Below are 21,435 nucleotides of genomic sequence, written 5' to 3' on the forward strand. Positions count from 1 at the left end.
CATAGGAATACAACCCTGCAGAGAAGACGATGGCTGAATGTTGATGAGATAGGTGGATGCGGAAACAGCCTCAGCCCAGAAGTGGGGTGGAAGGGAAGCAACAATCATCAGCGCACGAGCCGTCTCAAGCAAATGATGATGCTTTCATTCGGCAACGCCATTCTGAGCATGAGCACCAGGACAAGAGAACTGGGCAAGAGTACCCTGTTCCGCGAGAAAACCACGCAACAGCTAAGAGATATACTCTCCAGCGGAGTCAGCACGAAAAATACGAATGGGCGTGGCAAACTGGGTGTGAACCATGGCAGCAAAACGTTTGTATATAGGGAGAACCTCGCTACGAGATTTCATGAAGTAGAGCCAAGTGTAGCGAGAGAAATCATCAATAAACAAAACATAGTAGAGATGACCACCTTTCGAATCAAAGGGAGCAGGACCCCAGACATCAGAATGAACTAAGTCAAAAGGACGCTGAGATACAGTCTCACTAATATGATAAGGTAACTGAGTCTGTTTGCCAAGTCTGCAACCATTAGAATGTAAGGAGACATCTCCAGATACAGACCCTAAGAGACCCTGACGAACTAAAGAAGACGAGCGAGAGCCACATATGTGACCAAGGCGATGATGCCACTGCTGGAAGGACGCAGACGAAGAGGCAGCAAGAGCATGAGAGCTGGCAGAAGTGGTGGCAGCGGAAGGAACACAAAGCCAGTCAACCTCCCAAAGGCCCTCTGACTCACGGCGCCGGGGGCCAGCACCAACCAAAGCCTTGGTGCGACGATCCTGAATGGAGTAAGAGTCGGTATCAAGAATGACACGACAACCAGAATCAGTAAGTTGGGCAGCGGAAAAAATATTCATGGTAAGGCAAGGAACATGAGAAACACTCGGAACAGAAAAAGATGGAGTGGAAAGAATACCACGACTAGCAACAGGAAGAGATGTGCCATCGGCAGTAAGAACATTAACAGGTGAATCAAGAGGTCGGAGAGAGGACAACTCGGAAGAATCAGAAGACATATGAAAGGAGGCTCCAGAATCCAGAACCCACGAAGATGTACCTGACTGTGTAGATGCCGGTGGTGGTGAGGAAGGGGATGCAGTCACAGCAGCAGCAGTCGACGAGGAGCCTGAGGAAGCAAGAAGGTGCTTGAGGTGAACAATGTCCTGGTCAGTGAGTGACAGAGTCGAGGAAGACACAGGAGTCCCGCCGGAGGGGGAGCGCCTCTGATCTCGCTTCTTCTGGCGACAATCAGACTCTGGGTGACCTGACCGAGAGCAGTAACCACAGACGGTGTCACGGTGCGACGTGCCCTTCTCAGCATAAGGAGGACGGCTCACCCCCTGGAGGAGTAGGCAGGAGCGGCGGAGCAGTGAGGCGAGCAGACGACACAGGAGCCCGGGCGGCCAATATTGACGGAACCAGAAGCAACCCAACAGAGCGAAGGCGGGTCTCCTCAGCACGAAGCTCAGCAAGTATCTCTGAGATAGGAACACGACCACGAGCAAGCAAGTGAGCACGACGAGGCTCAAACTCAGACCGGAGACGAGATAAGAACTCGTGAACCCTCTGAAACTCCAAGTCAGACCGTGTGGTCTGACAACATCGGCACGTGCCACAAACAACTGTCCGTAGTGAGTCAAGCTGACGCCATATGGCAGAACACTATGAGTAGAACTCATCAACAGAAGAGTCACCCTGCTGAAGAGCATGCTCCTGACGTACCACAGAAAGGTATAGAGCATCACCAGAGGGCTGATAGCGCTGACAAAGGTAGGACCACATTGCTGCAACAGTGCCAAGGCCCATGAATTCCGAAGCAAACTGAGGGAGGACACTCACAGTGAGAACAGCAGCAGCTCGAGTATCATCATTGCACCACTGAGTGTAAGCAGACAAATCATCCCGATAGACAGAAAGAGCATCAGAATAAGCGGATACCTGCTGATCATAAGCATCAACTGCAGCATCATCCAGAGCCTTGGCTGCATCCCGATCAGCCTGAGAAGCATCAGCAGCAAGCACCGGCGGCACCGGCGGAACAGGAGCCACCAGAGCAACAGGGCAGGGCGGAGACGGTACCTCGCCAGAGAGAACGCCCCACAGCAGGAGGCCGCGCATATGAATATGCATGAAACCCGCAAACTCAGCATAGTTGGTGCCATCAAATATCACCGAGCAGCGGGGAACAGCCACATAGCCTGAAGATGACATACTGAGATATCCTCCTTTTTTTCCAACGAAGACAGAGAACCTGATCGGGATCGAGCGCTCACTCATGCCCGCGCTTGTACAACCGAGGCGAGCGGCACGCGGCAGGCAAGCGGGCAAGGACCCGTGACGGCACGCAGCAGGCACGGGGCCGGACGAGAGCAGGCGGCTCAGAGGAGCCGGGCGAAGCAACTCACGCGTGGGGATGAGAAAAGCAGCAGCCTCAGCAGCCGAAGCGGAGCAGCAGCGAAGAAGGGCAGGCGGGGCGGCAGACGGGGCAGCGTGGGCGAGCAGCGAAGCGAGGGGCCGACCCCGCGCGAAGCCGAGTCGCAGAAGACCGACGGCGGTGGCAACTGGGCCGAGCCGGGCAGCGGAGCAGGCCGGGGCGGCCGGAGCTGCAGCGAGGAAGGGGTCGGGGCGGCTGGATCCGCGGGGAGAAGAGCCGGGGTGGCTGGATCCGCGGAGAGGAGAGCCGGGGCGGCCGGATCCATGGCGAGGAGAGCCGGACCTGATAGTGGGCGGATCGGGGGAGAAGCTAGCACGGAGTTGCAGCGTGCGGGAGAGAGGGGAACCTAACATCTGATACCATGTTGGATAAACAGCAACTAAACTTTTACTGAGGACCAAAGGCCAGTACGTATACAGGTGTGGCAAAGTGCAGAAAAGCCCCTTATACAATGTGGATGTACAGAATGAACTATACACATCTAACAGAACTATCCTCAAATTTAATAGGCAGAAACTGGTATAAATGAAAATTGTTCTTTTTTATTTGTCAAATCGATTATGTAGTGCTGCCGGCAAGGACGAAAATATCTGAAAGTGAGATCAAAGGATAGTGCTCTTGTCTTTTTTTCTTTCTTCCACACTCCCCTTTGAATCAATAGGATGGGTATATGTCACCCAAAAAACCTTTCCACCTAATAATGAATCAAATGAGCCTCGATTGTAGGATCCAAGGGGCGTCTTAATTACTTACCAGAATACAATTCTATAGGTACTAGAAGATGCCTTCAAGTTGCAGCAGAATTTCTTTTTGGAAACCCGGCAAAAGGTGCAAAGAAAATTCTTAGTTAGCAATATTTTACATATACATGGGATGACTGAGGTTCAGTCATGAAATTCACACCAGATTAATTTGGATAACACGCGTAACTAGGTCTATGTCAAAGAAAGTATTACCAACAATATCAGCATGGGTAGTCGGATGGTTAAACTGTTTTTTTGCCAAATGGCGGTGAACTGGTGATCATGTACATTCAGTCTGGATGTCTTGGCAGTCATCGAAATAACCACAAGAGAGAAACCGAAGATCTATATGCAATATTGTGAAAAGAGTGATGCATGGAAGCTCGTCAAATCCAGAATAATAGTCGGTTGGTTTAATATAATCTTAATTGGCTTGCTCTCGATAGTATGTGTGCACTCAATCTGGAACTCTAAATAGGCTGAGAAAAGAGTGATATGATGTACTGTCTTCACCATATATGGAAGAGGAAATTAGCACTAATTCATCCGTGGGGACCATTGGCTTAACATATACAGATGCCAATCGCTTACAACCACAAGCTCTAAACTCTGTTAGGTGGTGGAATCTCAATGTTAGCAGGGCCACATAAAATTCTAACCAAATTAACCAAGTCCTGCATGATCGGTTCCATTCTTCTCATATGATTGTCGCACATGCATAACAGACATGCCTAAATCTATGATCCTTCTCTTTATAAATGTACGATGTTTTAGAAATTGTAAAATATCTCTTCAGATTATACTTTAGGTTCAGACACAAATTTTCATGATAGTATAATTGAATCAAACGAAAATGTGTTCAAGAATACTCTTGTTTTATGCCAGAGTATAGTGAATAGAAGACTATAGTTACTATGAAACGTCAATATGTCTTAAGTACTCCAGTCGAACTCAATTTTATAATGAATTATTTTATGTGAAGCAATATATTTTTCAAAAACACCGGCAATCCAAGTGTTGGGTAGGGAGACCGTACCAATGCCCTGAAGGACTTGAATATAGATATTGTGGAAGGAGATCAATATTCTGAAAGTTTTATACATATATTTCGAGGCTCGAAAGGAGATCAATGCCCTGAAGGTTTTATACATATATCTTGATCTTGGCTCAAAAGGTGTAGGATGCATGTGTTTGTTCTAGATGAAACTAATGCTTGGTTCATATGCATACAAGCATGCATGGTGTGAGTAGATTGCTTGGCGAGGCTCAAGGGGTGGTGCTACTGTAGTATAGTTAGTCGATGACAGGAATCAATGCGTTCCACCTCAACATGCAGGGGAACATATATAAGTGGATCCCGTTTCTTTCAACAATGTTTGACGTATCAAACCATTCAGATGGAGAGGGAGCATGAGATGTGGCGACCAGAGGATTCTAGCTTGCTAGTGACCGAACTTGGCAAGGCCGGAGTGGCCTCAGGAGGCCATGAAAGGTTGAATGGCAGGGTTAAAAGTGGGTTCGCTTAGCTAGGCCAACGAGCATATATGTTTTTCTAAAGTGACTGCTAGAGAGAGAGGGAGAGAGAGACTGTCAAGTCAGAGAGAGAGAGAGAGAGAGATGGGGTCTGGTGGTTTGCCGTGCAGTCGGCCACGTACGGCCTGCCGTCCCTAGTTGCACCCGTAGCAGTGCAGTGGCTGAGCCAGGAAGAATATCTGAGGTAGCTTTGGCCCTTGGATTGCACGGAAGGGGCACCTGATGTTCCTACCTAATTTCCTCCCTTCTAAATCAGCCTGGTGGCCAGCATACCTAGAACAAAGTTGGTTAAAGGCAGGCCTTCTCTCTTCTCTTTCTAGTGCACCTTCAACACGCACCACATTTCCCGGTTGCATTGACTGCGTATGCATGCATGCTCACAAATGTGTATATTGCTCATGCTCATGCCATGCTCCAATATGTACTTTGGTCTTCTTTAATTTGAACCGACCTGGCTCGATCGGCCACTTGATGATCAAAGCGTCCCTCACCACTTGTTTTGTACAACGTCAAAAAGTTCATTTTGTTCTTCAGGACCTTTAATCTCGTTTCTAGTGCCATCGCGGAAAAAAATCATTTTCTAGTAAATGGTAGAGCTCCTACCAAACAGAAGAATGAGGCCCAAGCACGAGTGGGACACATTCCATTCCACTTGGTGATTCATATCAAACACATCCTTAGGGGATGGAGGGAGCAGGTACGGACCGATGGTATGCGGTGGATTGGGGTGTACAATTGAGACCGATGGTTAGGGGAAATTAGCATATGCCCTAGTCCCGGCTCTGATTCTTCGCCGCGCTGTCCTCACTTTGCCGTGCCGTGGTGAGACGGCGTGGAGGCCTCATGACCGCGTTGGCGCAGGGTGGTGGTTGGTCTGGTGGTTGGATCCGGAGCGCCCGAGGTGCGGGTTGGGATCGGGGGAAACTCCTGTCGGCGTGGCCGACTTCGGCGCGGTGGCGCCTGTGGGTGCAACCTGACCTTCCGGGAGGGCGTCGGGGGCTACCCTTCCTCTCGCCTCGTCGTGTACCGGGGGAAACCCTTGGCAAGAGCGTCGTCATCGTTGTGATCCTTCTTGGAGGTGTTGATTGGTGCCGGCGCTTCGGAGTCTTGGAGCCTAGTGGAAGAGCCCGGTGGGCGCAGCGATTGCGAGGCTTCTTCGTTTTTGTTGATCCGCCGTTGTCGGCATTTGTTTCTTTTGCTCTTTCTCTATCGTTTCTTTTGGGCGTGACTGTGCTGCTTCCGCCCCAGCATCTATCCCTATATGGTTCGATTGGTTGCTTTGTATACAAAGCGGGGGGAAACCCTTTTTTTGGTAATTAGCATGCAGGTTTGATCCAATATTTAAATGAGTTTTTTTAGGAAATTACTATTTTCTGTATTTGGGTTTTCGTAAGAGCATCTTCAATAGATGATGTAGAATACATCACAAAAGATGGTTCGAGTAAAATTTATATCATCAAAAAGTAAAAAAAAATACATCACCAATAACATGCAATTCCAACAGATGATGTAAAATAGGGCAGCCGCTCCAATAGATGATGTACAATAGGTCAGTCACACAACAAAAACTCAACATTATTTCAGACATATTTGAATAAAAATCATCTCAAATTAATCCTTAAACAAACATAACACTAATTTCATGAATTCACAACATCAAATTATTACATAATTCATCAAATCCACAACATGAAATGCAAAACAAATACAACGAAGTTCAGCAAGCAATACAACATAGTTCATGCATAATACAACAAAATAGAGATAAACTAGGAGGCCTGATCCCCATGCCAAGTCCAGCACTCCATGATATCTTTTTGAAGATCATTATGTGTATCGGTCTCTCTGATGTCATGGTACACCTCCATAAAGCGTTTGATTCGGTCTTCCCTTCTAGTCGGCCGAACGCGTATTCCCATGAGGTCATAGAAGGTGTAATCAAAATTTTGTCCCCGCTCGTTATAAATGATCATATTGTGCATGATCACGCAAGCAGTTAGGATGTACCAAAGGTTCTTCTGATCCCAAAATCTAGCCGGTCCTCATACAATAGCAATTTGGGATTGAAAAATTCCAAAGCACTCTCCACATCTTTCGTAGCCGCCGCTTGAGCATTGTGAAAATAAAGTTCTTTCTTACCTTGGGGGCTTGAGATTGGCTTCACGAAAGTAGCCCACTTCGGATAGATCTCATTCGCAAGGTATTGCCCATAGTTGTATGTGCACCCATTTTCTTGGAAGGTCACTGGTTGAGCCTTTCCATTGCCTAACTTCACAAAAAGAGGTGATCAGTTGATCACATTGATGTCACTCCCAAGATCCAGGCATGCCAAATCCATGTCTCCATATCAGCCATAGCCTCAAGAATGATGGTGGCATCCTTGCTGCGTCCTTTGAACTGTCTATGCCATGTCGTAGGACAACTCTTCCACTTCTAGTGCATGTAATCAATAGAGACAAGCATAGCTGGAAACCCACGGGGTTTGTTCATCTCCAAAAGCCTCTGAGTGTCCTGAGCATAGGGTGATCTCAAGTACTCTGGACCGAAGACTTCTACCATAGCCTTTGCAAAAAAAATTGACATAAAAGATAGAAGTGCTATCTACCATTGCCAAATTATCATTAATGTAATTTGCCGGAACACCATAGGCCATCATGCGCAATGCGGCAGTGACATTCTGCTCAGTGCTATGTCCAAGATTTCTAGTGCAATTCCTCCTCTGCTTAAACGATCAGTCATGTTGCTTCACAAAATTGCAAATGTGAATAAACAAATCCTTCAACATCTTGAAACTACGTCGAAAGTTCCTCCCTAGAAAAACTGGTGGAGTACCAAAATAGTTGTGCATCAATCTTTTGTGTGCCTCTAGCCATTCTCTCAGTACGTACTCACGGTCAAAACGAAACCGTCATGCTTCAGCTTCTTCTTCTTTTGCATCAGTACAAGCAAACCTATGTCCTCTTCCTTGCAGTGTCAAATTCATCATCCGATGAGGAATCGCCCCAAATAGAGGAGTTGCATGAGAACATCTACAATACGGAAATCTCCATTCAAACTACATCTTCATACATGATAAAAAACACACCAAGTTTAACCAAATTTTTGTTAGGAAATGTTGCATGGAAAACAAAAAAATTTCTACGCACATGCAAGATCTATCCATGGAGATGCATAACAACAAGAGGGGAGAGTGTGTCTACGTACCCTCATAGACCATAAGCAGAAGCGTTTAACAACGAGGTTGATGTAGTCGTACTCTTCGCGATCCGATCACGATCCAACCGATCTAGTGCCGAACGGACGACACCTCCAAGTTTAGCACACATGCGGCTCGATGACGTCGCCTCCTTCTTGATCCAGCAAGAGAGAGAGGAGAAGTAGATGGGATCACAACCAACACGATGGCGTGGTGGTGATGGTGGTGGTGGAGTACCGACAGCGCTTCGCTAAGCGTCGCTGGGACGAGGCGGTGGAACTACGGAGTAACGAGAGAGAGAGAGGGGCGCCAAGGGCTTGGTGTGTCTGAGGGAGTCCTGGATTAGGGGGTATCCGGACAGCCGGACTATATACTTTGGCCAGACTGTTGGAGCGTGAAGATACAAGACTCAAGACTCCGTCCCGTGTCCGGATGGGACTCTCCTTTGCGTGGAAGACAACCTTGGCGATTCGGATATTATATTTCCTTCTTTGTAACCGACTCCGTGTAAACCCTACCCCACTCCGGTGTCTATATAAACCGAAGGGTTTAGTCCTTAGAGGGACGATCACAATCATAATCATCATAGGCTAGCTTCTAGGGTTTAGCCTCTACGATCTCGTGGTAGATCAACTCTTGTACTACTCATATCATCAATATCAATCAAGCAGGAAGTAGGGTTTTACCTCCATCGAGAGGGCCCGAACCTGGGTAAACATTGTGTCCCCTGCCTCCTGTTACCATCAGCCTTAGACGCACAGATCGGGACCCCCTACCCGAGATCCGCCGGTTTTGACACCGACATTGGTGCTTTCATTGAGAGTTCCTCTGTGTCGTCGCTGCAAGGCTTGATGGCTCCTCCAATCATCAACAACTACACGGTCCAAGGTGAGACTTTTCTCCCCGGACAGATCTTCATGTTCGGCGGCTTTGCACTGCGGGCCAATTTGCTTGGCCATCTGGAGCAGATCGATAGCTACGCCCCTGGCCACCAGGACAGGTTCGGAAACTTGAACTACACGACCGATATCCGTGGAGACTTGATCTTCAATGGATTCAGGCCTGTGCCAGGAGCGCCGGACAGTCACGACGAGCACGGCCTAGACCTGCTAGCGGACAATGCTCGGGATATCGCCCCTGCAGGAGCCCCGGACCTAAATCCGGAGCAGATTGCGTCATCCGAGGACGGGTGGATGGACCCCGCCCCAGAGGCCGCACACTCATTGGCGGTAGAGCCGAACACAGACTTCACCCCCAAGGAAGCCTGTGACACCGGACCACCGGACTCGTATCCGGTTGTAGGTTCCAGTCCGCGCGCCTCCAAGCCCGCCAAATCTGGTTGGGCTCCGGTAATGGAGTTCATCGCTGCGGATATCTTCCAGCACTCGCCCTTTGGCGACGTGCTGAACTCTTTAAAGTCCCTCTCTTTGTCAGGAGACTCTCGGCCAAACTATGTCCGGCTCGAATGGGAAGCAGGCGACGAAGGAATTCGTTGCCCACCCACCACCCACTTCGTAGCCACTATCGACGATGTATCAGACATGCTTGACTTCGACTCTGATGATACCGACGGTATGGAAGTCGGCGCAGGAGACGATTCAGAATCAACGGGGCGCTGGACTGCCACCTAGTCATACGATATATACATGGTGGATATGCCTAAGGAGGAGGACGACGACAATTCGGAAGATAAAACCCCCGGGTAAAAGCCAAAACAACAGCGTAGACGCCGCTCCAAGTCCAGCAACAGTAAAAATAGCGAAAAGAGTGCCAGAAAGATCGACACCCCAGTCAACTTCGAAGGCAACAACGACCATATGGACCCAGCAATGGAGCAGGATGAGCCAGGTCACGCCGAACATAGCTCGGAGCAGACGCCCGATCACAATGATCCCGAGGGACGAATTCATCAAGCCGCCCCGGGACAAGAATACAGTCCGGATGACGATGCTTTCATCATCCCGGAAACACGCTTGGAACGAGATAACCTCCACAGAAGGCTTATGGCCACTGCGAGAAGTCTAAAGAAGCAGAAGCAACAACTAAAGGCCGCACAGGAAACACTCAATCGTAGATGGAATAAAGTGCTAGATACTTAAGAAAAGTACGACAATGATCGCCATACAAAGAGCTATCCAAAATGCAACCTGCTGCCAGAATTCGACGACGAGGCCGTTCCACCAAAGAACAACACGGCCAGGAGGCCGGACAAACCACTTCATAACCGCAACAGAGCAGCTACCGACGCCGCACACAATTTACGCGAGCTCCTGGATAAGAAAGCCGGCGCGGCTAGGTCCATCTATGGATCTAAAGGACACACCCCGGCGCGGGACTATGGTCACCAAAACAATCATACCGATCGTATACCAGTTCGGAATCAGCACCGGACACAACAATAGCCGACGGCACGCCACATCACGTCCAGATACAGAGGGGCTGCTCACCCCCTGTGCTTCACCGAAGAAGTACTGGACCATGAATTTCCACAAGGTTTTAAACCTGTGAACATAGAGGCATACGATTGAATGATAGACCCAGGGGTCTGGATCGAGGATTTTATCCTGCATATACACATGGCTCGTGGGGACGACCTCCACGCCATCAAATACCTTCCCCTCAAGTTGAAGGGGCCAGCTCGACATTGGTTGAAAGCCTCCCCGAAAATTCAATTGGAAGTTGGGAGGAACTCGAGGACGCTTTCAGGGCCAATTTTCAAGGGACTTCTGTCCGGCCTCCGGATGCGGACGATTTAAGTCACATAATCCAACAGCCCGGAGAGTCCGCCCGCAAGCTTTGGAACAGATTCCTCACTAAGAGGAATCAAATTGTCGGTTGTCCGGATGCCGAAGCCTTAGCGGCCTTCAAACACAGCATCCGAGACAAGTGGCTCGCCAGACACCTCAGCCAAGAAAATCTGAGGACAATGGCAGCCTTAACAAGCCTTATGACCCGCTTTTGCGCGGGTGAAGAGAGCTGGTTGGCTCGTAAAGGCACCAGTGACCCAAGTACATCCGACATAAGGGATGGCAACAGGAAGCCACGATGCAATAAAAACAAACGTCAAAACAAGGAAGAGAGCCCGGATAACACAACGGTCAACGCCGGATTCAGGGGCTCTCGACCCGGTCAACAAAAGAAGCCATTTAAAGGCAGCAAAGAGGGACCGTCCAGCCTGAACAAATTCCTAGACAGACTGTGCCAAATTCATGGCACCCCCGACAAACCTGTGAACCACACTCACAGAGAGTGTTGGGTCTTCAAGTAGGCCGGCAAATTAAATGTCGAACACAAGGGAAGGGAAACACGAAGTGAATACGAGGATGAGCCTCGCCAGCCGAACACTGAGGGACAGAAAAAATTCCCACCAGAGGTAAAAATAGTAAACATGATCCACGCGACTCACACACCCACAAGAAGCCGCGAACGCGCACTCAGAGACGCATACGCTGTAAGGCCCGTCGCCCCCAAACTTAACCACTGGTCGGCCTGCCCGATCACCTTCGATCACAGGGACTGCCCGACTAGTATGCGACATGGAGGATCAGCTGCCTTGGTGCTCGACCCAATAATCGACGGATACCATCTCACTCGCGTCCTCATGGACAGCGGCAGTAGTCTCAATTTAATATACCAGGACACTGTCCGTGGGATGGGGATAGACCCATCCAGAATCAGCAAAAGCAACACCACCTTTGAAGGGGTGATACCAGGCGTTGAATCCCACGGCAGGGGCTCCATCATACTGGAGATAACATTCGGTTCCCCCGGCAACTCCAGAAGCGAATAACTACTCTTCACCATCGCCCCCCTCCAAAGCGGCTATCATGCATTGCTCGGGAGAACGACATTCACCCGCTTCAACGCAGTACCGCATTACGCCTACCTCACACTCGAGATGCCCGGTCCACGCAGCATCATTAGCGTTAACAGAGACACAGAGCGCTCTTCACGCGCGGAGGAATACGCGACGGCTCTAGCAGCCGGACTCTAAGCGGCCTCTAATACCAGAAAGCATGACTGGTCGTTAAGACCACGAACACGGTTAGACGAGTCCGGTAGCCCGGATAAACCTGAGCTAGGGCACCATGTACGTAATCCCATAGAGGACACCAGGGGCTATAGATATTTAATACAGCCCCACTGTTGGCTTGACCTTATTAACAGGCAAATGTCTTACACTTTTACTATCCATCGCACGCTTACGTTATACTCTTCTACATGAGTTTTTCTTTTTTACAGACACAATTCGTGCGATACCCTTCCAGGAAATGGCACAACAGAGACAAAGGCGCAGATGTGCAGCAGGGCCCCGCTCAAAGGTTTCTCTTTAGATTAAGCCCCTGTGTAAACCTTTTTTATTGTCTCTTGTTGTTTCCACATCCCATGGGTACTATACCCACAGAGGGTACTGCCGTTATTGGCATTTCACCATGACAGACTAATGCACGTACCTGGAACTACAGGGCTCATAATGAAAGGGCATTCTTCAGCCCATTTTACGTTGCAAAGTCCGAATACCTTCGGGAGTGTTCGGCGTCACGAGTTTGGCCTTATATGCATCAGCTCCGAATCATGTCTTTGGTCAAATGTTGGGTTTGCCCGGCACCTGGGTTTGCCACCTTATGTTCCGTTCTTATCGGCTAAGGCAGCCAAAGGAGAACTACTGCAATTGTGCCCTGGTTATTCCGGATGAGCACCTCAATAGAGAAAGCCGAAAACTGACTGTCATGATACAGCGAGAGACTGTTCAACCACTCGAAGACTTACCGGAATCTTTAGGATTCCTCCACATTAACGAAGGACCGTTTCCCGGTCATGTACACACGCGCCCGTATTCGGATGCACGTGAAGGTACCAGGGGCTACATAGTAGCGCCACCGTCAAACTCCTATGGCTAAGTGAAAGTGTTACAGCTATATAGTCCGGTTGCCTAGTTCGACGTGCGATCACCTCCTTAATCGACTAAGACGTTGGATCAAGTGTGATTACGCATATTTTTCACGAACACCCCCGCACTGTATGCGTGGGGGCTGAAGCCAACGACTGCTAACTTTCAGATTACACATATACATAAAAACGGCCGCACAGGAGGCACAATAATACTTTCGGGCACAAAATATAAATATAGCCTCATAATCAAAATAACATTGTTTTTACAATGAAACGATTTGTCACTCGAACATGACATTCTTCGAGCACTGAGCCTCTATTGAGCGAGCACCTTATGTTACCTGCTCCAAGTAGTGCTCGGACGGATCCTGACCTCCCATCGGATTCTGGGTCGCAATGATGGTGGCCTCCATATCTGTCCAATATGCTTTAACACGGGCAAGTGCCATCCGTGCACCCTCTATACACGCCGACCTCCTCATGGCATCGATCTGAGATACGACACCGAGGAATTGTTGCACCAAACCATAATAATTGTCCGGCTTAGGCCCCTTTGGCCAAAGATGGTCTATTACAGACCGCATTGCAAGCCCGGACAGCCTATGAAGCTCAGCCACAGTAGCCATCTTATCACTCAACGGCAATGGGCGCGCGGGAGCATTGGATTGCGACCAGAACAACTTCTCCACTTCTTTATCACCTTGGTCCTCGAAAAACTTGGCCGCATCAGCCGTACTCTTCGCCAAGTCCGCATACGCGTTTGCAGGGCTCCAGCGTCGATCCAGGGGAGCATACTTCGGATCTAAAAACTTCATACGCAATAAGTAGGGGTTTCCAGCCGCAATTTCTCCGGCCAGACGAAGCTCCTCCCACGCATCCCTGCTTTAAGACCGCGTCTCCTTGGCCGTATCAAGTGCCTTCTTCAGGTCAGCCAAGTTCACCCGATTCTCCTTCTCAAGGAGCTCATACCGGCTGGCGGCATTTTTCAGCTCCACAGCCATTTCGGCTATTTTGTCTTTGCTTTGGCGATGAGCAGCCTGTTCGGCTCTCAACTCTTCGGCCGCCTTTAGGGCAGCCGCATTGCTAGCCCGAGCTTGTTCCTTGGCCTGGGCAAGTTCCGCCCTTAGGGCTTCCATGGCAGCAGCACCATCTACAGTCCACACATATCACATCAATATTATACTCATTTCAATTTTTTCTATAAATAATAAGGAAAGCAGAGCACATACCTTGTGACTCGTTAAGCCGCTCGTTCACAAGCGTGATGTCGGCATCAATAACTCCAATCTGCCTCCTTAGTTCCGAAACCTCAACGGACTGGTCAGCTGCCAGATCCTTAGACACCTGCGCATAAGCACAGCGCGATCATTACTTCAAAATATGATCCTCAGTTTGCCTCCTAGGGCTGGCAACCAGAGTCTTAGGGGCTACTATTCATATGGAGCACACCTAGCGCGTGTGTCACAGCCAAAAAATTATGTATTTTTCATTACATACCTCGAAGCCTCTGAGCAGGCTCGTAAATGCTTCATTCAAACCGCTTGTGGCAGATGAAATCTTCTTGAGCACCGTGCTCATTAATGAGCGGTGCTCCTCCGAGAGAGCAGCTCGTTCCAAAAGGCCCGTCAGTATGTCCGGCTGGACACCAAACTGTGCTGGACCCTTCTCATCGCCCCCCGTGGGAGCCGAACACTCCGGGCTTAGGGTGGCTGAAGGATTAGCTTCTGGCTTCGGCAGATCCGGACTCCTTCGTGACGACACCTCGGGGCCGCCCGCCTCATGAGGCGGAGAGGTTGGTGGGGTCTCACTCTCCATCATCTCCGGAGGGAGATCCCCCGAAGACGAACTCTGTCGAGAAGAGCTGCTAGCCGGACTGCAAAGAATGGATCTTGGTTATTGTTCTCGGAGAAAAGCGATACCTTCGAATTTACGATTAACTTACAGCTCGATTGAGGGTTGGCCCGTTGGCGGGCATGACGCGGTGAGGGCGCCCTTCGGGGCAGGGCCCCCCGGTGACGCTTTCTTCCCCTGTTTGGGCACCTCCGTCTCCAAGTCTTCGGAGGCGGCCCTCTTCTTCCCGCGCGGGGAGGAGGCCTTAGACTCCCCTCCCCGACTATCCTCCTTTGGGGAGGTAGCAATTCCCCCGGTTTGGATGCACAGTGTGTGAAGTTTGGCTTCTCTGTTCTTCCCATCGTCTTTCCCTGAGGGCATTTTGCTAAGCACCCGGCCAAGCATCTTGGCTATGGTAGGACTAGGCGAGCCTTCGGGAAGTGGCGCCGGACACCTGATTCTCTCCGCCTTGCTGAGCCTTTCCTGGCCACGGAGGATTTTCAGAATAATGATTACAATAAATATAAACGAAGTGTTTGGTTTCGGGGTTACTTACTTGGGTATCTGGGCGATTGCAGCTTAGGCCCGCATCCTCGATGGTGTCCGGACACTTTACTTGTGGTCCGAAGAATAATTTACACATCCCTTCGAGCGTTAGGCCGAAGAAGTGCAGAATAGTCCGCGGACCCTCTGGATTGAATTCCCACATCCGGAGAGGCCGGCGTTTGCACGGCAACATCCGTCGGATCAGCATTACGTGAATTATGCTGACAAGGTTAATGTCCCTCTCAAGAAGCTCCCAGATACGGCTCTGCAGTGTTGGTACATCACTAGCAGACCCCCAATCCTGTCCTACATTGGTCCATGACGCCAGTTGTGATGGAGGGCCCGAACGGAAGTCGGGGGCAGCCACCCACTTTGTGCCTCTGGGAGCCGAGACGTAAAACCACCTCCGCTGCCATAAATCGGATACCTCTGGGAAAGAACCCTCCGGCCATGGGGCATCTGCGTTCTTCCTTATTACAGCACCTCCGCACTCCGCATGTCGCCCCTCAATCATCTACGGCTTCACATTGAAGGTCTTGAGCCATATGCCGAAGTGTGGGGTGACGTGGAGAAAAGCCTCGCACACAATGATGAAGGACGAGATATGGAGGATAGCGTCCGGAGCTAGATCGTGAAAATCTGTAGGACCTTGAAGTATGTCTAGAGGGGGGGTGATTAGACTACTTGACCAATAAAAACTTAACCTTTTCCCAATTTTAGAGTTTGGCAGATTTTAGCTATTTTAGGACAAGTCAAGCAATCATCACACAATACAAGCAAGCATGCAAAGAGTGTATAGGCAGTGGAAATTAAAGCATGCAACTTGCAAGAAAGTAAAGGGAAGGGTTTGGAGGATTCAAACGCAATTGGAGACACGGATGTTTTTGGCGTGGTTCTGATAGGTGGTGCTATCGTACATCCACGTTGATGGAGACTTCAACCCACGAAGGGTAACGGCTGCGCGAGTCCATGGAGGGCTCCATCCACGAAGGGTCCACGAAGAAGCAACCTTGTCTATCCCACCATGGCCGTCGCCCACGAAGGACTTGCCTCACTAGCGGTAGATCTTCACGAAGTAGGCGATCTCCTTGCCCTTACAAACTCCTTGGTTCAACTCCACAATCTTGTCGGAGGCTCCCAAGTGACACCTAGCCAATCTAGGAGACACCACTCTCCAAGAAGTAACAAATGGCGCGTTGATGATGAAGTCCTTGCTCTTGTGCTTCAATTGATAGTCTCCCCAACACTCAACTCTCTCTCATAGGATTTGGATCTGGTGGAAAGAGGGTTTGAGTGGAAAGCAACTTGGGGAAGGCTAGAGATCAAGATTCATATGGTAGGAATGGAATATCTTGGCCTCAACACATGAGTAGGTGGTTCTCTCTCAGAAATGGTAAGTTGGAAGTGTAGGTTTAGTCTGATGGCTCTCTCCATGAATGAAGAGGAGGTGGAGGGGTATATATAGCCTCCACACAAAATCTAACCGTTACACACAATTTACCAAACTCGATGGGACCGAATAGTTAAAATCGGTCGGACCGATTTAGTAAACCTAGTGGCCGTTAGTGATTTTCGGTGGGACCGACATGCTTCTCGGTGAGACTGATTCGGTTAGGGTTAGGGCATAACGTAATCTCGGTAAGACCGATTACACAAACTCGGTAAGACCGATTTTGGTAATAAGCTTTCCAGAGAGTTGGTCAGGTAAACTCGGTGGGACCGATTTGCTCTTTTCGGTGAGACCGAAATGTTACAAAAAGGAAACAGAGACTTTACATTGCAATCCCGGTGGGACCAATCGCTCACTTCGGTTAGACCGAAACGTTACAAAGGGAAACAGAGAGATTACAATCCCATCTCGGTGAGACCGAGATCCCTATCGGTAAGACCGATTTGCTTAGGGTTTGTGGCAGTGGCTATGACTTTTGGAATCAGTGGTGCCGGATTGGAAGAATCGGTGTGACCGATTTTGGCTTTAGGTTTAGGTCATTTGTGGATGTGGGAAAGTAGTTGAGGGTTTTGGAGCATATCACTAAGCACACGAAGCAAGAGGCTCATTAAGCAACACCTCATCCCTTCTTGATAGTATTGGCTTTTCCTATAGACTCAATGTGATCTTGGATCACTAAAATGTAAAATGAAGAGTCTTGAGCTTTTGAGCTTGAGCCAATCCTTTGTCCTTACTATTTTGAGGGATCCACTTTCATCATCCATGCCATGCCATTCATTGAGCTTTCCTGAAACAATAGTCTTGGAATAGCATTAGCTCAATGAGCTATATGTTGTTATGAATTACCAAAACAACCTAGGGATAGTTGCACTTTCAATCTCCCCCTTTTTGGTAATTGATGACAACATATAGATCAAAGCTTCGACAAATGATAATAACATTTAAATAACATCGTCGCTTTGAGAAGTATGTGATAAGCAAGAGCCCCCCCTTAATTTGTGCATAGTTTTAGATTTGCTTTGGACTGCAAATCCACAATGAATTAGGCTCATGGGTTACTCTTCCATGTCACATACATCTTGGTGGAGCGCTCAAATAATAAACAATGAATACATGCACTCATCACCAAGCATAGTGAGTGATCACATAAGATAGATAAGATAATATCAAGCATGCATAAGTGTAGCTTATGATCAAACACATGCTCATCAATGTCTCACAAGCATAGTATCTCAACCAAAAAGTAAACAAAGATAAACACACCAAAAGCAAGAGAGAACAAAAGCAACACTCACTCTCTCTCTCTCTCTCAAAGCCTATGATCTATACATTTTTCTCCCCCTTTGGCAACAAGTTACCAAAAAGTTCATAGAAAATGCATAGTGCTAGATCGACTCTCAGGCTTGATCTTCTGGTGGTGGTGTCCTGATGACTCCAAGGACGAAGGTTTCAGTTGATGTAGAGGGTGCTGGAGTTGATGCTGAAGCTGGTTGCACTAGAGCTGAAGGGGCAGTAGCTGGTGCTGAAGTTGTTGCTCTAGTGTCTGTCACTGGCTCTGCAACTGGCCTCTGGGCTCTGGGCACTCTGGCAAACACATTGGTGGTTGTCTTGCCCTTCCTCTCCTGCATGTCATCCTGCAGCTGCTCCACAACTGACTGAATCTCAGTTACCTTGACATCTAGATCATAGAATTTTTGTTCCATGATTCTTTCCAGGCTCTCCTGGTTTTGAGTTAGGGTGGCCAACCCCTTCTCAATCCTCAGAGATGATGCTATCAAGTAACCAAGCTGCTCCTATTTGGTTTTCAAGAAATATTCAGATGCCTCCTCTTGAGTTGGCATCTTGGCAGCCTTCTTCTTCCTTGCCTTTTCTTTCTTCTCCTGAGCTTGAACTTATAATGGATCATCTTCATTCATGACAACCTCATTATCCTCAAAGTCTGGATAAAGTGGAAAGTGTTCCTTATCCAACTGATATTTGCCAGTTCCCATCTTTGAGTTGATCAATTCCTGAATCTGAGGTTCATATCCACAACTCCTCTTCTAATCTGCTGCAGTCCTCTTGATTGTTTCAACTATAAGGCTCATGACTTTGAATTTTTGTGGCACATCAAATAAATGCAACATGTTGATGGCATGCCCTCTAATCATGTTATGGTCACCTGACTTGGGCAACAGAGTGTGCCTCAGAATCCAATTGATAGTAGCCAGCCCTGACAGCAGAAAGTGGACTGATCCAAAAGAGAGAGTCTCTAAGGCTTTGTCTGGGATCTCCTTGTACATGTGAGCCATGGTATTGTGTCCCATCTTCTTCTTTGCATAAATGTCCAGATCATCCTCATTTTCCTTTGGGGCATTGATCAGACTTGCCCATTCTTCAACAGTGGATTGGTACCTTGTACCTTCAGACATCCAAAAAATTCTCCCATCTGGGTAAACATGTGCTGTGGAGTAGAATTGCATGATAAGTTCATCATTCCAATTTGTGAGCTTTTGCCCAACAAAATCTGCAACTCCACAACCAACAAAGCTGTCTTGCACTCCAGGATAGTGCTGTTCATTCTCCTTGATGAATTTCCAGTCAACCCACCTCATGTCACAAACTATGGGCTTCTCGTCCAATAAGATTGTCTCATAAAAGTCCTGCTGTTCCTTTGTATGGAACCTGTAATCAACAACAGTTCTTCTCCTTGTGGCATATGGATCTGCCATTCTCCACAGTCTCAGCCCTGAATCCTTCCTGATTTTCATGTCCTCAGCCACAGGATGGGCATCATTGTGGTCTGGTATCTTGGGCTTGAGCTTTCTTAGAACCTGTCCTTCTTCATCTTCCTCCTCAGCAACATTGGGCACTGGGACCTTGTTCTTCTCAGCAGCTGGAATACTCCTGATATTCCTCTTTGGTGCAAACTTGGCCTTGGGGGCATCTTTGGGTGCTTCCTTGGGCTTAGATGTTGCAGCCCCAGATCTGATTGCATCACCCATAAGCTTAGGTGCCTTTGGTGCTGGTGCAGCAAGCTCTTCCTCTTCCATCATGGAAGGTTGCCCAACAACTCTGGCCATGGTCTTCTTGACCCTTTCATTCCTCTTCTTGCTTTCATCAGCTGGCTCTTTGGGATCAGGATTTTCAGGCAGTTGAGTTGATGCTCTGGCCTTGGGCATAGGTTGCCCTCTTGCATGCCTTTTAATCTTCATGCCTGGCTTTATATCCTTTGCTGAGCCATATTCCTTCTTGAGCACCACTTTCTTGGAAGTAGCCTCATCTTCCTCAGCCTTGTAGTCTTCATCCTCTGAATCTGAAGTTCTTTTCCTCCTTTGCCTAGTTGCAGCCTTAGGAAAATTGCTAGGAGTACTTCTGCTCCCTTCATCTGAAGTACTGGAGGGACTAGTGCCCTCACTCAAGTCCATCTGCTCTTCTGGCCTGTTCTAGTTGTCACTTTGATCAGACATACTGCAAAAGCTGACTGCTGACCCTGTGAAGAGTTATAGATGAGATCGAAAAGATGAGCATCACAAAATGCAGAGGTTTTTGCAAAAGAATGACTCAAAAGTTCAGTTTTAGTTTTCCACAGAAAGCATTTCGGATCCACCGATTTTCAAACTCGGTGATACCAAAGCAGTTTTGGAACCTAAACTGATGATCTCGGCTGGACCGAGTTTCAGTTCGGTGGTACCGAGACTACTAGGGTTTCATAGAATCCTCAAATCGGTTGCACCGACTAGTAATTCTCGGTCAGACTGAGAGTCACTAGTGCAATGGCATAAGCCAAATCGGTGAGACCGAGTTTTTCAACTCGGTGGGTCCGAGATGGTTTCGGCGGAAACCTAAACCTAAAAATTTGAATCACATCTAATCTATGAACTACTTTGGCTGGATAGAAAGGTTTCAATCGTGGCAAGAATCAATATGAAAGCAATGTGCTAGGAATCAGACGTGGATAGCACAAAGATCAAGTCCATACCCTAACTTGGCGGTGGACTTGCTACGGCGGCAACGGCGGGGACGAAATCCATTGACGACGGCGAAGATCAGCGACAGGAGGCTGCTGGCGATTAGGATACGATCCGGAGACCACGATGGCAGAGCGAGCTGTTGTGCGGGCGAAGGGTTTCGGAGAAATTTCCAAAATTTTGCTCGTGGCTATATATAGCCCGACCCTGTCGGTGTGACCGAGTGGAACAACTCGGTGGCACCGAGATGCATAACTGTGTTCAGTTACAGCAAATCGGTGAGACCGAAAAGTTCAAATCGGTTGCACCGAGATTGAAAACTCAGATCAACTTGATGATCTCGGTAGGACCGAAATGGAAGAATCGGTCAGACCAAGAATCACTAAGAGGTTTTGGAAGTTTAAGTCTATGACGAATCGGGGACTTCGAGTGCTCCTCACGCAGAGTGGTTCGAATCTGACTTGATCAAATTTTGTGATGTAGCATGAATAGAGTTTGAGACGAGAAAAGCATAGATAGCTAAAGAAGGTTCTTAGGCATTCTTGTCCATCCACTTGGCTCAAAGAAAATAACCAAACAATCAAAACAACAAGTGGATGTCCTTGAATGAGTAAAATATGCACCAACATGCTCACACAATAAGATGGCAATTGAAATATGTGGCAAAGCATGCACAACCAATTCCAGCATCTATCAAACAATTGGCGATGACTAGGTCATCTATATATGAGTATATTGACTTAGGAGTCAAATGAGAACATTTGATCATAGGTCATACTCATCGTTTAAGCTCAAGTGGGGTTACCACTTTTACATAATGCATTAATGTGTTCACACCATTAGAGTTGCTTTG

The sequence above is a fragment of the Triticum dicoccoides genome, chromosome 5B (genome assembly GCF_002162155.2).
Source record: "Triticum dicoccoides isolate Atlit2015 ecotype Zavitan chromosome 5B, WEW_v2.0, whole genome shotgun sequence".
In the NCBI taxonomy this organism is placed as follows: domain Eukaryota; kingdom Viridiplantae; phylum Streptophyta; class Magnoliopsida; order Poales; family Poaceae; genus Triticum; species Triticum dicoccoides.